Source organism: Balaenoptera physalus (assembly GCF_965194825.1).
Source record: "Balaenoptera physalus genome assembly, chromosome: 14".
Taxonomy (NCBI): domain Eukaryota; kingdom Metazoa; phylum Chordata; class Mammalia; order Artiodactyla; family Balaenopteridae; genus Balaenoptera; species Balaenoptera physalus.
This window is the reverse complement of record NC_138893.1, coordinates 63,970,687-63,987,789: the sequence shown is the minus strand read 5'-3', so window position 1 is coordinate 63,987,789 and position 17,103 is coordinate 63,970,687. Positions and strand designations below refer to the sequence as shown.

General features: G+C 35.1%; 1 long non-coding RNA gene across 1 annotated transcript in view; it reads left to right on the top strand.

Moving 5' to 3' along the window:
• The window catches only part of LOC309642407, a 42,273-nt gene that overhangs the window by 6,943 nt on the left and 18,227 nt on the right, over positions 1-17,103 (top strand). Inside the window, exon 2 of the long non-coding RNA XR_014253168.1 lies at positions 926-17,103. This exon is cut by the window's right edge and continues 18,227 nt beyond it. This is a non-coding gene — a long non-coding RNA (uncharacterized lncRNA). The remainder of the gene's footprint in view (positions 1-925) is intronic.

Below are 17,103 nucleotides of genomic sequence, written 5' to 3'. Positions count from 1 at the left end.
GTAGGGCAATTAAAAATGATTTGCCTCTTTAGCTTCTTGAAATAAAAGGCACATCTGAACAGCAAACAAGTGGGGATTTTTTTTTTTAAGTAGAAAAGATGTTAAGGGGCAAGAATATGAAATTATTTATTGAAACTTCATTTTGTGGTTTGGTTAGATGTGAATGTAGAGGCAAAAAAGCAAACTTTTGTGGATCAGGAGAAATGTGCCATCAAATAACTAAAAATAAATTTCAAGAGAACACCCTGGGGATATAAATGATCTCAGTGTGTGGCATTGTCAATTATCTTCTGGAGCAGGAACACTGTTTGGGGGGCAGGGGATGTCTAACTGCCAAGTTGTTATTGTAACAAGCCAAGGGGTTAGTTAGCCTCATTCATTAGATACCTGTGGGAGGGTAGTCAAAATAACCATGCCAACTGACCACCATCCCCAAATGGTGGTTTTCCTCTGAGAATAGCTTTTCTTTTCCACTCTTATCTGATTCACATGTAAAGAAAGATTTCCTACTCTACATTCAAAGTAACATTTTGATTCTATTTGACTCACGTGCTGAATTTCTAACATATTCTAACCTTTACTAACAACAGAGTTAGTTAGCTAGCAAAAAGACTCCATTCTACACTGTGTAGAAAGTGTAGGGTTTGCATAGTAGGAAAGAGGAGGATTGAACAGCACTTGGATGCTCCTACAGGACTTAGGTTAAAATTCACACACTACAGTCTGGATACGCAAAAATCATACTTTATGTTCTATGACTGACCTCATCTTGCCCTTGATCCTCTATTTCTCTCATTAAAAAAAAAAAAAAAATACCCTAAACAAAATGATGAATGGTAACTTTGTCTCTTGTGATTTAAAAGTTTCTCAGGTTAATTTAATCTTTTAAAGGTAAATAATCATTTTGGATTTCTTACCTCTTTAGGAGAGCATCTGAGGACATGTAATTGCATGAGGACAAGGGAAAGCGAACTTGGATCCACACGTCATCCTCCGCTAGCCCTGCTGACTGACTGCGAAATAACAGACGATCTCGGCATTGGTCTCTGTCCTTGCTGCATTCACTGCTGAAGTATCTGCACACCATGGTCCTCAAGGTCTGTGCCCTCAGGATAGGCAGAGGGACTGGTCCCATGAAGCTTAACAAACTCTTTGTCTTGTGCTAGTTGGGCGCTGAACTCTGACGTTTTTTTTCTGGCAGCGTTGATTCTCTGAGACTTGGCGGCATTTCTGTCAGCTGCAAAGCCCACTGGCGTCCTCGGGAAAAATAAGATGGAATCTAGGTGATAAGGTCTAACCTCTTCTTTTTAGCTGCATCTAGTTTCACTTGCCTGTGAAACTAGACTGTGTGCAGAGGCCTTGAACCTAACACGTCAGGTTCGAGTTCCGGGCACAGAACTGCTGCACCCCACCTCAGCGAGGGGAGAAACGCTACGCGCGGCGCCTCGCGGCAAGATGGCGGCGGCGGGCCGTGCGCAGAGACGCTGCACCCGGCACTGTGGTCCCGGAGCACCCTGGGAAACACACCTGTGCCTCGTTGGCAAGGACTCAGCCCCTACGGCTAATGAGAACCTTATAAAGCAGCCCAGCCAGTAGCTCATTATGCAGAGTTTGCCCTCCAGCGCGTAAGCTCCTGCTTTTCCATTCTTTGATCAGAGAAAAAAACTTTCCTTTGCTTCTGAGCCCAACTCAGTCTTGTTCTTTTGGCACAAAGGACACGGGGCAGGAGGACCCTTGTTGGGGCCCGACTCAAAAGGGTCAGTAACGTTTCCTTGGGGCTGTTGACTTTGCAGTGGTATCTTTACCCTGAACCACGGTGACCCTTTGGTTGTTATGCTTAATTTTATTTAGTTATGCTTTTAATTCTCAGACACCTACTTCTTCTATCTCACAGAAATGCTGGATCAGGACCTGTTTCATATCACATATAGGCTATAGAGAGGCTTGCAGCTCCAAGGCTGCACATGTAGACCCTCCACCTGCCTGTACAGACCCAGCTTTCTAGCACCACGTTGCATGAAGCAGAGAGAAGCAGACAAGAAGCTTGGATCTCAAGCTTCAATCTCAAGAAGCTTGGATTTTCCCTCACTCAGTCTGGAATCCAGATCAGCGTTTCTATCATACTGCCTTTTTTCCTCCCCATCCCCACCCAAGGATCCTTGGGCAGAAAGCTCATCCTCACCTAAATTGCCTGGTTTTCACTGCCCCTCATTTACTAATCTTGGAGGTGGAAGAGCTTTCTATTTCCATTTTCTATCCTAAAGGAAGCACCCTCCATTATATATTTCTTCATAGAATTGGAGGGCAAAGCTCTATGCCTTGAATCCCAAGTTTCATCCTTGATACAAAAAGGAAAATTTAGGATATAGAAATCTTTTTTTTTTTTTTTTTTTTTTCACAAAAACCTAACTTGGTAGATATTGCCTTGCTCTGAACCAAAAAACAAAATAAAGCCCCTAAAATCAAACCAAAAAAACCCATTTGAACTTGAAATTCCAAATTGAACATTGACTTTATTCTCTATTGTACCCACTGATGCAATGCAAGCAATTGATTCTCTGGATTGAGAGTTATGAGGCAACAAAACTTGGGGGACAGTTTTTAAAAATTAGTTTAGCGTCTTAAAAAATATTATTTCAATTACCCTTCTTATTCAAAAATCCTCAGTACTTGCCAATGCTTTTTGAATCTGTACAGAGCTATGTGGCACTAAAGGCATACACAAGTCCCAGGCTTCCCTCTCACTTCTATGTAAGAGTGGAAGAGACTTAATGATTCTAAGCTAAGAGACTCACAGCTAATTAAGCGAAATTGCCAAGAGGCAGATTTTGACCAATCTAGTCAAATCCCATATATTGTCAGAATTAGGTTCTGAAATTAGCAAACACTGCGTTCATAAAAATTGTCTTTGGAAATTCCTTAAGTTGCCTGTAAAGCATATTTCACTCTAAGAAAAAGTAAAAACAAATGAAAAACAACCTTTCAGTTATCCCAGTAACCAATTTTTACTCTTCAAATAGGGGTATATTGTATAAAAAAGATATACCCTCAAACTTTGCTATCATATTCAGTAACACATTATAAAAATGGTACTAATGGATCAATAAAGTTATTTCTCTTTCTTGTTACCAGGGAATGTAGAGTTCAAGTGGCAAAGGTTAGATGTACTTATGATGTAATGCAACAATATGCAGGAAAATGTTCTAAGAAATATTTGATAATGAAACAGGATGCAAGTATTTTGAAAGTGATTAGATACGGACAATGAAGATGATGATACTAATAACAGTATTTTCATGTCTCTGTGTCAGGCACATTATCTCATTTCATCCTCAAAACAACACCATGAGGTAGATAACTACTATTATCCCTGTTTGAAGAAAAGAAAACTGAGACACACTATTCAGAGAGGTAGGTGTCTTACAGCATTAAGTAATCAGCCTAAAGAATAGGCAAAATATATATTTTTAAAATACTGGTAACCTTAGAATTCTGCATTTTCTGATTTAAAAAAAATCAGAAAATGGAGTGATTACCCTAAATAGCATAATATAAACATGAATATTTACATGAAAACCATTGCAAAGTTATTTCTTATTTCTGCTAGGCCTATGGAAAAGAAAGACTAATTATAGGATAAATTTGCTGTTACTAAAGAGCTATAATATTATCTTGCCTCGGATTCTAATATAAAATAATTCATAAAATGCCTGAGTGCATTCAAAATTGAATAGATGTATTTTCTACTTGGTGGTTTTCTATTGTTTCCACATGTACACACCAATTAAAACAATTTCAAACTTAATTTGTTATAACATTTCAGTTTTGCAGATCATGTTTTTAACTTTAAACTTTGTCCTTCTCTGCATGCTAATCTTCAAAAACACTTTCTAAATCAGTCCTTGCCTGATAAATATGTCCATTTGGTTTAGCTTTTTGACTCATGTTCCATAGTAATTCTGATTTTTTTCTGAGCCACAAATTGGAAGCAAGAGAAGCATGAACCCACAGGGTTTTCTTTCCTCTTTGTAAGTTTATACAAAGGTGAGGAGACATGTCTTTCATTAAGTAGATAGTAACTTCTTAAAGTTTTCAGAACCAGATGGACTAAATGATAACCTCTCTGCTGATTAGAATGTCTGATTCCTTCTAAGAGACCTTAGAGGAAGCCAATTAGCATCAGCAGATGTGCGTGCAATGGAGAAAGGGAAGGAAAAGAGGGCAGTAGTGGTTTTTTTAGGGACTTGGACAGAAAAAAGATAAGACCTCTAGAGAAGGGGGATGTGGGGATTAGGGTTTCATGTAGAAGATCATAAGGAAACAGTGTAGAGGGTGTAGAGGGGAAGGGCAGTCACAGATTTGAGGGGAATTAATGTGGATACTGTATGCCCAAGTGATTGTCAAAGAAATTATGCTTAAGGGGTGTGATAAACCAGGAAAATATTCTGTTAGGAGGGGAATATATACCACATTGTCTTTCATTCTGAGATTGTGCTCTGGAATCAAACATTGTAAAGATGTTAGATCAAAATAAGACTCCAAAATTCTTAAGAGTTCAGTCCAACTCCCCAAGTTATTCTGAATATAGCTTAGATGAGTGCTGCTCAATAGAAGTATACTGAGAGCCATGTAGGTAATTTAAATTTTTATATTTTATTTCTTTGTAAATTTAAAAGTCCTTTTAGACATATTGTAACTATGATATTGAGAAGTATCTCATATAGTATCTCTAAACCTAAACAAAAGATTTTGATTTTTCAAATTTTTTTTATCAATTGATCTTTAATATTTTCAGAAAGTTTGTGTTCTGCTGGTAATTGTTTGATGATTTAATTGAAATTTTTAACTTTTTGTAAAATACCTTTTTCAGTCTTTTTTTTCGTAATTATCTAACAAAATTACCATCACTGAAATAATGATTTTTTTTTACCATCGATCTAAAAATGATTTTTGTGTGTGTGCAAGAATCCAAGCTATGTTATAGCTCGTCAAGGTTAAAAGCTCAGATCATGTTAAAAAATCTAAAATTTGTTCAACATTTAATTATCAAATTTACTATGCATTTGCTAAAAAAAAAATCTCTTAATAGTGTCCATTTTATTGTTAAAAAAATTTTACACAGCAAGCAAGCAGCTATTTTGTTTTCATCTGCCCAACGTAATATAATTGCCTGTCATTATTAAATTTTGACATACATTCTTCTTCTTTCTTTACTCTTCCCATCAAAATACTAGCTTCTTTTTAAACTGGCTCTGCATCAAATGTATGCATTTAGTTTAAATCTGAAAATTTGCCCTTACTTATTTTAATGCAAAAAATAATTTAAGTACATTATTATTAAAATCATATTTCAATTTAATTACATCTTACATAGGTAGCACTGTAACTCACATTGCCTGAATAAAAAATTCATGTAAATACATTACAAAAATCATCTGAATTGAATCAATCCACTGACATTGATTTGATTGATGATGTATTTGTAGTACTAGAAAGGATGTACTATCAACACTCACTATAATGTAGCAATATCTTCTGCAATACTACTGTTAAAGTGAAACAGTATTTTCCTACAGAAAAATATTTTACACTACTCCAGGTTTCACTTTTTTTTATTTTTTTAAATTAACTTTTATTGGAGTTTACTTGCTTTACAATGTTGTGTTAGTTCCTGCTGTACAGCAAAGTGAATCAGCTATACATATATATATCCCCTCCTTTTTTGGATTTCCTTCCCATTTAGGTCACCTTAGAGCACTGAGTAGAGTTCCCTGTGCTATACAGTAGGTTCTCATTAGTTATCTATTTTATACATATACACTACTCCAGGTTTTAAATGGAAATGGAAATTAACTAAAATAAAATTAAATAAAAAATTCAGTTTCTCAGTCTCGCCAGTTCCTCATTCACATTTTCAAGTTCTTAATATCTGCTGATGACTATGGCTCTTTTATTGAGTAGCATAGGCCTAAAAACAATAAAATGCATATTGTTATCTTTATTTGTATGTGTGGTGATGGAGAGGGACATAATTTTTAGTCCTCTCCTCACTTGATACTGACTGCCTGCAAAAATGTGGAGATGTTCTTTTGATGGCAACAGCTTCTAGAACAGTGATTCATCGCATTTACACATTTCATGATCACTCTGTGCTAAAAGTTCCAACACTTGGGTGTGGCTCTCTCTCTTGGACTTTGCTACTACATTGCTGTTTTCCTGCCTCCATAGGAAAAAGTGAGCCCAGAGCTGGCCCTTTAATGCAGGCCAGCTATCCAGAGCTCTCATCTGCTCCTACAGGCCAGGAAGAATTTAGACTTTTAAATAAACTCTTTTACTTCATTTTGGAAACCAGTTGGTGGTAAGGGAACTAAAAAAGACAGAAGCTCCACTTAGTTCTTGAGCCCAAATCATTTGTTAATGTCCAGTCTTCCAGCAAGTTCCAAACTGGGGGTAATTATCAGGGACTTAATCCATAACAAAGGGGTGGGACTTGTCTATCATTTGTGTTTCCCTCTTGTGAGTATTTCTCAGGAACTTCATGGGGTCAGAGTGGTTATGGGGCTCAGTAATTCTAGATTCCCTAGCTAAATATCACTTGATTATAGTCCAATGCCACAATTATTTCTAATAATTACCATTTTACTTTCATCTTGAGTTGCATTATCATCTTTTCGATAATGACCCTGAAGTAAAAGGATGGAGTCTTTTTATCAACTTATATATTTATATATACACATGCATGATACTGGGAACAGGATTATTTCCTTATCAAGATAATGATATTAGTAATTTCAGAAACAAATTTTGAGGTTCACAGAAAGAATTAATTAAAATGTTCATAGATCATATTCCACACTTGTCTTAAGCCAAAGTCAGAAAGGTCCCTTTAAGAGTCATAGATGACTTATAAACATCTCATACATTTGAATGAGGTTATACAGTTTCTCTAGTTTATAACCACCCCAAGCCCTATTATTTAACCCTCTTGCGCCTGACAATAATTAAGTTGTCCTGAGACATGACTGCCACCTAGTGGTAATTTAAGGAATAGTTTGATCTAAAATAGATTATCTCCTGTATCATTTCTTTTATACATGCCACTTTCTTCTGTTTTTCCATATCTGGCTTCAGTTAATTTCTTCTATGAAAATTTTTATTATATAAACTGAAGGAAATATGATGTCATGGCTATAAGTATAGCTCTAGAGCTAGACTTTCTAGGTTTACTTCTCTTCTTCCCTCCTTACCAGCTCTGTGACCTTGGACAAGTTGCTTAGATTTTTGTCTTTCAATTGTGTCATTTGTAAAATGGACTAATAATAACACCTATCTAATAAAGTTATTTTGAAGAATTAATTATATAATTCATGTAAAAGGCTAGCATTAGTAGCTGGCATGCAGAAAATGCTAAATAAATAGCAAGTGGTATATGCACATATCTTTTTTAGTCACTTTCTTGCTTCCCTTTCTCTTCCAATTTTGACTATTTTTCCATCTCTCTCAAATCAACCTAAATTATGTCTGATAAATATATTATTATCATAAATGATCAGAGATGTGACTGTGTCACAGGAAAGGAGATTAATATATTTTGGCATGAATTACAGGTGACTGACTAACACAACTTATAATTCTCTTGGCAATACTCAGAGGAGCCATTTAGAATCTCAGTAAAAATCTTATATGCTTCCTGTTTTAGTCTGTTCAGTCTGCTATAACAAACTACCATATACTGGTGGCTTCTGAACAACCGAATTTTTTTTTTCTCACAGTCCGAGATCAAGGTGCTGGCAGATTCAGTGTCTGGTGAGAGCTGGTTTCCTAGTTCATAGAATACTGTCCTCTTACAATGTCCTCAGGGGCAGCAGGAAAGATAGAGCTCTCTGGTGTCTCTTCTATAAGGGCACTAATCCCATTCATGAGGGTTCTACCCTCATGACTTAATCACCTTCCAAAGGCCCACCTCCTATACCATCACTTCAGGGGTTAGAATTTCAACATATGAGTTGGGGGGAATACAAACATTTAGTTCATAACTTTCTAAACTTCCTGTTTTAAAAAATAACCAGCTGTCAAGAAAATACTTTTTAAAATATTTTATTCCAATTTCTCAATGATTTAAAATTATCTGAATTACACAAAACACTAAAAGAATAGTTTCTTGTTGTAAAACCTTTAAACCTGAGATGATGCAAATATTCTCCTTGATTCCCTCCTCCGCTAGTTCTACAAACTGCCCTAGATATAAAGATTATCCCCTTTGGTGTATTTCATTTTAGGTCTTCTCCCTGTATTTTCCTATTGTGCAAATCTTTAGAAATTCCTAACTGACTCTGGACACTTCTTTTTTGGTCATCTCCACACGTGTTGTTCAATTCTCAGACCCTGTTCTTGGGGGATTACACACAGTTCCAAGGGATGGGTGGAAGGGATCTATCCTGGCACTAGCAGAAGTGCAGCCCCACTCCCTTCTACTCTACTCCTTGGTCCTATTGAGAGGTTTCCTCCTTCCCAATGGAGGACTCTGGTCTTCCTATTCCTTTCTCTCCGGATGCACTTTAAATAGACGTGTGAGCAGAAAAATTGTCTCTTGGAACACAAACCCAAATCCTTCTGTCTTAGACAGCAGTTTCTTTGAATATATGCTTCTGCTTCCTTATGGGCTGAGAATGCCCTTGGGGTTCAAGTAAGAGAAAGAGAAACATAGAGAAACCAAGAGATTAATATTTCAAGATGTTATTCTGTCACACGTGTATTTACGCATATAGATAAATATATGGTTTTGTTTAGACTTACCTTTTCTCCCACAAATGTCATCACTGTGTAGATTTTATTTTTCAGATTTTTAATTTAACAATCCTCTTGTCATAAAATTTAAAATATTTATTGAGGCACTACTACATGGAATAATGAAGGAGTTCAAGAATTAGGAAATAAATACTAAAATGGTATTTTAAGAATGTTCTTTTCCACTATTTTTCCGTTCTAATGTGCCAAACTGAGTAAACTTTTTCAGCTTTGCTATCTCCGTAAGCATGTGCACCAACTTTCAAACTACTGACTTATAAATGAACTTTATCAAAATAATCTACTTATAAGGTGGTGAACTTCTGTATTTATATTAGAGATTTTTTAAAAACCTAGTTATTTTACTTATTCCCTAAAGAAATTAATTGCCTTAAAAACCTCTCCAATGGTATGGTTCCAAAATTAGCAACAAAACAAAACAAAACCTAAGAATATCCAACCATATTTTAAATCTTTCATAGGTGAACTAAAATATAATATGATCTTTCTACACAAAAATGTATGTATAATATTTTTAGAAGGTTTTTGCCATTTTCTCTTGTGGCAAACTGTATCTAAAGAATTTTCCTGTGCAGCATTATTTGCAAATCATATGACTATGGTGTCTAAGTCAAAGTGGAGTTAAAAGTACAAATATAGTTTATGAACCAGTTAGAATATATATTTAATCTCGAAAATAACCAGCTGTCAATAAGCACTTGCTGTGCTCAGTGGTAGTGAGTGTTAGCTATAGAAAACTCATTATCATGGATAAATACTAAAGGGCAAGTTTTGTTGAGTTTCAATCAACATACAAAGGCCCCTACAACAGTGTGTGTATTGGGGCGAATTCATAGACACATTCTTCCTTTGCCTAAAGTAATTCTCATTTTGAAAGTTCACAATGTATAGATATTAATAGCTTTAATACTATTAATATTAAATAGTATTAAATATTTTAATACTATTAATAGCTAGTATTAATAGCTTTCTGCCATGTTGGGATTTCCTTTTGGAACAGTATTTGGTAATGACATATAAATGCCTATTGCAAGTGTGAACTTTTGTCAAAGAAAAAAGTAAAAAGCTTTAGAAAATGTGATTCAAGGGTATTTAAAAATATTTTTTAAAGAAAAGGGAAATATAAATCAAGTAATTTTTAAAATGATATTGAGTTTGTAAAGATGGAGTCAGGGAGGGAAATCCTATGACAGCTAGGCTTATAATAAGTCGTGTTATTTTTCTTATTAATGAATCAGTACTTCACTATTCACTAGTTTTCTAATAAACTCAATGCTGCCTATGAAATATAAAGAAAAGTCAAAGGTTTGGATCCCTTGCTTTTCACAAAAGTCTTTGGTCGTCTACCTGAAAAATGTTTATATAGAACAAATTGCACAGAAAGCCTTCTTAGACACACAGCCCACACCTATGCTATATACATGTTCTCTCCTGTTATTGGTGTGAGTGAGCATGAGTTGGGAGGAAGAGAGGAAAGCATGAAAGAAAGCAAGAAATACTGTTTTGTTTTGCTTTGTTTTTATACTATTGTAGCACTGAAAATACCGTTGGACTTAAATTGGGCAAGAAAATTATTTTTAGGCTAAGCAGTAAATTGGAGATTCATCTGGAGTATGTAATCACTCACTTTTTTATTTTTATTTTTTATTCTTGGCATAGCACTTCGCCAGCATCTCCTGATATGGTCACAGGGTAAGCACTTTCATGATCTCATTTTTGCAATTACTATCTCCTGTTCCCAGGTAAGTGGTTTAAAAAAATGCATGCTGTGCATTTGTGGACTCTCTGTGTCTCTCGAGGGCTAATTGGTTTACATGCAGTTTTCTGTGGTTAGCCACTTAACTCTGAAGCTGTCTTTTACCTCATGATTCATGGCATCCTTCTCACTATATCAGGTCTTGGAGCAATTGTTCAGTGTGGTTGAGCATATAATTATCTTCTCATCATTTCTGTTTTTGTCTCCCATCCTGCACCCTTCTGGATTCTTGTCAAAGGTGAAAGGAAGAGTTAAAAATGAACGCAAAAGTTGTATCTGCAATATAAGCTAAAGTAGGAATGCCTGGACCTCCAAATATTAACTGATTTGGCTCTTCTGGAACTCTCAGATATCATGTAAATGTGATGATGTACAGAATTTCTGTACAATCTCGTGGTCACTCTTTCTTATTTCCTTCCAGATTTCAAGGTCATTGTGAGATAATATGAGACTATGTATATCCAAATATAATTGCTATTTAATTTTGACATGGTCAGTCTCTATTTAGTGTTAATAAACATACATACACAACTGGGTACTATGAAAGATAAAATACTCATAGCGCATGGGGGTCTTCACAGGGGAATATGATGGTCAACATCATAAGCATGCCTTTGATTGCTGGGGAGGGTCCCAGTCTCTGCCTCTCCTTTTCTAAAAAAATGTCTGCCTCATTTGATTTCTGGGAGGATTAAATAAAATTTGTTGTTTAGCACCCAAACAGTGTCTTCAATATAAAAAGTACACAGTTAGGCACTGTTATATTATTACAAATGATTCCATTGGCGAGACTGAATTACAAGGGCTGAACCATAGGAACACAGACGTTTTGAAATGGAAAGGCTTTTTGAGAGCAGAGATTTGTCAAGAAAGGCTTTACGGTCTTTGGGAAAGGCTTTAATTGAAGGAAGTCTGGGCTAGGACAAAGGAGAATGAGGAGAAATTTAGGAGGTGATTTATTAGGAGAAACCAAAAAGATCCATTTGACAAGGGTGAAAGGTTGATGTGATAAGTAATGTGATATGGGATTATAGAAAATGACGATGGAAAATGGAGAGTGTTGAATTTTGTGTATTTGCCAGTGTAGTTTATAAATCTTTAATATAAAGTTAGAAACTCTTTAGAAATGGGAAATCCATCCCTGTCCTTCCTAAGGAGAACCTAATGTATTTAAACCAGAGACTCATGTCCCAGGATCCAGGGTCATTCCTACAGATTTTGATTGGCTGTATCTGGACAACAGTTAACTTATCTCAACAATCAATTTGCTAAGATTAGAACTATTTTAAGAGAACATATAGCTGTTTTAGAACACTGGCCTTAAAAATAAAGGGAAAAGGGAAAAGACGCTCTGGGGTAGAAGGAAGAGAATTAAACAGAAAGTGGGATGCTGAATATTCACAGGTAAATTTCGATCATCACAGCTGTGGAACCTAAAACAGAATGTGAGTTCTTTACTAAGTCTGTGCTATTTTGCAGGGCTTTTTTGGTTCCTAATGTCCCACTCTCTTTTCAAGTTCAGTTTTTTCTTTTAAAAAATGTATCTTTCTTCTCTCAAAATCTCATAAAGATTGAAATTAGTAACTTCTGCACCTATCTTTTTAACTTTGTGCACAAATCAAATTCTGTGGAGGAGATGGCATCCAGTAACTTTGTCATTTGAGCACTGCCTGGCCGAAAGTTGATTCACTGCTTACATAAGGATAGACCAATACATACCTGGAAGTTTCCCCACTGATTCAACAGCCTACCTCACTAAATGACTGGTTAGACAGCCCAGTGTTTCTTTAAAGTACCAGCCATATATACATCATTCTTTCCCTCTCTGAAACAGAGAAACCCTTGTATAAACATGGGCCAAGTCCAAAGTTCACGTGATGGGTGTCTCCTGTTATTCAGACATCCATTAGTTGAGTGGAGTAGCCCAAGTCGTCCTGGAAAACCATCCTAACCTCTACACTGTATTTATCTCAGTTCTCTCCAAAGTAGATCAATGCATATTAGATGGCAAGTAGCTACATAATAGAGTATGATTCTAAAAAATAATAAACTAGCTTATCTGCTTGAAACTCTTTCTAAACGATATGAAAAGATCCTGAAATTTATGCCCACTTCCTAAAGGCAGGCATTAACTTTAGAAATCTGTAAAAATGCATTTATTCTTTATGAGTGTAACATGTCACCTCTGACTAGTTCAGCAGAATGGGTACCTAAGGGAATGTCACCTGGACAGGTTTGTTTTGTTCAGAGAGATAGAAGCATGGGGATCAAGAGTACGATGAACTATCCAAGGGCTCTGGGATAGGCTCACAGTTCACTGCAGTCTCACAGATAAATAGGAAGCCTCACAAAAGCATCTGAATGAGAAAAGTCACAGTAAAAATGGATAGGACTTATTGAGATGATCTGTTTTTATTTTAAAAGTTATATGTGGAACACATTTATAAAATATTCTTTTGTCACTTCCAAGCTAGAGGTACTTTTGTATAAATTAGACTTATTTTGTACTGGTCCATTAAAACAGACACCAAGTACTATAAGATCCTATGAATACTATTGACAATACATCGAAAGTATTTTTAGATTTCAAAGTAACAATGCACAGATCTGGAAAAAATATTCTTATAATATCTATCTTTAGGAATACTTTTAGCTATTAAAAAAGATATGTTTAGCTGGATAAATTAATATGATTGAGGTTACAAAAAGTTATAAAGGACTAATTAATCAATTAAGATCATAGGTTTTCACTTCTCTAAGTATTCAATTGTTGTCAAAAAAATGAGTAGTACAAGAAAACAGGTTTAATAGGGAATGAAATACCCAGATTGTCTTTCTGTATATCTAAACACAAGTGAACGTAGTTTTATTTTATTTTCAGAGAAAAAGTTTCTTACTTTCATCAATTTGTCCAACAGAGAGTTTACAAAAAAACTTTATTTTTTATTAATGAACTAATTAGCAGTAAATATTTAGTGCACAACTCCTTATACTGTCAAAGGAAATAAAATGTGTATGTTTATTTAAGCCATCGCAGGACACAAAGACGTAAATTAAATAAAACACTAATAAACACTTCAAACATAATAATGTTGCCACAGTACATTTCACTGATAGTTCTATCATGCCATAGTCAGAGATTTTGCCTACTTAAGGGTATAAAATATTTTTATGGATGCCAAACCACACTCACAGCTAACCACATCACTTAGTGTTTTCAAATCTTGGATCAAATGAAGCAGAGAAAGAAGACCTTTAACTCACTCATCATAAACCCCTACAATTTTCACTAAGGCATTTTGTTTGAAAACTGAAGATAGGTGTGAAAGTGTAGCTCCAACTCATCAGAGTGGATTGGTGGAGCTTGCCAAAATTCCAAAATATTTGTTTGACCTCCAATGATGATGTTCTAAAACCAGACAAAATTGGACAGACTTAAAAATCCAAAGAAAGCACATGCAAATTAGAGGTTTCCAAATGTTATAAACTTAGCCAAAGAACTTGCTGAAGGTTACATAACTTGTGTCTTGTATTTTTGTCTACCAAGTGTTGAAAGATTCTCTAGGACATCTCTTTTTCCCTTCCTGTATTAACTTTGAAGGAAATTAGAAGTTTTTCTGGAGGGAATGTTGTAAAGTTGATAACCTACATTAAATATTGTATTTTAAGCTTGATTGGTAACATTTTAAGTGCTCACCATGGCCCCCAATGTGCTAGAGTATGTACAAGTTTGTAGAATACAAAGATTCTTGAAACTTTGTGAAAAATCTGTGAAAGTTGTTAAAATCATTATATCGTTCATGTTTTGTTTGGCATAAAATAATAGACTGGCATTTCACTTCTTGCAGTGCACCTGTAATACAGAATCACAGGCCATAAATATGTAACTTGACAAAATGACAAATCAAGCTACTGTCAGAGTTGAGTTGAAGCCAAGTACATCTTTCTTTAAATTCTCTCGTGCACTTTCCACTATTTTAAATCACTTCTATCATGTATTATTTGTAATAATGGGGAGAACACTGTGAGATATCTGAATAGAATTTATGTAGTAGATCTTTCAGACCTTATATACCTTGTTTTAGAGATATAGAATTATTAGCTTTTAGAGTTGGAAAGGTCATTAATGACAACCTAGCCCAACCACCAGTTTTTTAAATGAGATAACTGAGGTCCAAAGATACACTTTTGCAGGGCAGGAATAAAGATGCAGATGTAGAGAATGAACCTGTGGACACAGAGGGGGAAGGGGAGGGCGGGATGAATTGGTAGATTAGGTTTGACATAAATACACTACCATGTGTAAAATAGATAGCTAGTGGGAACCTGTGGTACAGCACTGGGAGCTCAGCTCGGTGCTCTGTGATGACCGAGATGGGTGGGATGGGGGTGTGTGAGGGAGGTCCAAGAGGGAAGGGGTATATGTATACATATAGCTGATTCACTTCTTTGTACAGCAGAAATTAACACAACATTGTAAAGCAATTATACTCCAATAAAAAAGTAAATAAAAATTTTAAATACCAAAGATATTACACTTATCCAAATCATTAGTATATAAAAATAACATTTATAACCATTATTACAATAAACATTGATTAGCATTTTTTTCTATTTTCCATTATTGTTCCAAATGCTTCACATGCATTAACTAATAAAAATTTTTCAACATCCTTCTAAGTACATATATTGTCCCCAGTTTATAGATGGGGAAACTGAGATGCAAAGAAATCAAGTAATGTTCTAATTGGCGGCATGTAAGGCTCATCTTCCGGTTTATGATTCCAAAGAATGCTCCTTATGTCTACATTATAGTGAAGATTAGATCAGTAAAGTTTCATGAAGCTTTAATTGAATCTTAACTATTTAAAAAATGGAGGGGAGATTGCCCTAAATAATGACAAGCAACTGATCTTAAATCAATCATTTGACTTAAGAACACATTATAAATATCCCTTTTGCAGATTCAATTTTCTAAAGGTATTCAATTTTCTAAAGACAGTCAATTGATATTTGAGTGAATCTGCTGTAAGCATGGTACAGTTCTTGGCAATGGACATACAAAAATGATAATTTGCTTTGGATAAAGTAAAATTTAATTTGTTTTCCTAACTACTCAGTGATCATGTGGAAACGAGAGATAACATTTTAATAGGGTGAGAGAAAACTATGATACAGAGAAGCCTCATGTGGAAAGTTTAGAAATGACACTTTTTATATACTTACATATATTTATATGACACTATTTATATATTTAATTACATATATAAAGAAATAACTATTTTCCATTTCATATGGTGACAAGTAAGGTGACCCTACTTTTGAGGTAACATCTTGATTTAACTATTTTTCCAGCATGTATCAGCTTTTCAGAAAAAAAAAATCAGTATCTTTTCCCTTTTGAGAGTTAAGTTTGAGAAAACATATTAAACTCAACTTAAAATCAACATGTACAATTTTTGTGTATTTTGGCTCAGAATGTCTTTCACAGTATACATTTAAATGTAATATTTTAATCAGTTTTATTGCTGGAAAGACACTGATTTTTCTTCAGAGTGATATTTACTACCCTTTGGCTTGGTTTGATTTTACAGGTTGACTTGGTTTGCCAGTCAACTTTAATTTGTGCTATTTTAACATTTTACTACAGTTCTCACCCCTTTTGAGAAAGAATTTATTCCTTTTTCAAAATTTATGGGATTCCTTTACAACTTCTTTCTAAAAGAAAAATAAGTCAGGTTGTAATTAATTCCCTTACAGATAGTTTATGAAATTAGTGCTGACTCTGTCCCTTCCTTTACTATGGTTTGTGAGGCCTTAAAATGTAATTTAAGAGGTGAGATTATAAGCACTTCCTCATTCAGGAAAAAGCAAGAGGAAGAAAACTCGTCTCAGGAAATATAAAAGCCTTAGAAGAATGATTATTTTGTAGGCACTGTGAGTGGAGAGGGTAGATCATGCATGAGTTGTGTTCTTTCAAAATAGATGGTGGCACTTTGTTAGGTTATAAATTCAAATGTGGTCTCACAAATGCAAGTCAATTTAAATCATGAGGAATCTTCACAAAGCACCATTTAGTTCATACTCACTGTGACCAGGAGACCCCATTAAGCAACAAGGCACCTCTCAGTGGGAGACCAAAGTCCAGGATTGTAATCCTTCATTAGTAAAAAGAGAGAAGACTCAGAATAGTATAAGGGAAAGAACTGGACTTGCAGGTAGGAGATACTTTCCAGTTAAGTGACCTTGTGACCATTTCATATAACTTCAGCCAGGCCTCAGTTTCCTCAGTGAAAAACTCTTATGTTCCCAACCTCATGTGGCATGCAGTGTTAGTTTTCTTCTGCATCTCAGATCTGTTTCTGGTCTTCGATAGCTATGTGTGTCTTTGGGCAAGTCTTAGTATGGGTTTTACCTCCCTCACTTGTAAGAATTCATGATATAGACAAAATAATTTAAAGATCTCTTCCAACTCATAAAATTCTCTAAGAAATTTGAAAGGGCAGGGCAAAAATGGAAAATAAAATTATAAAATTAAA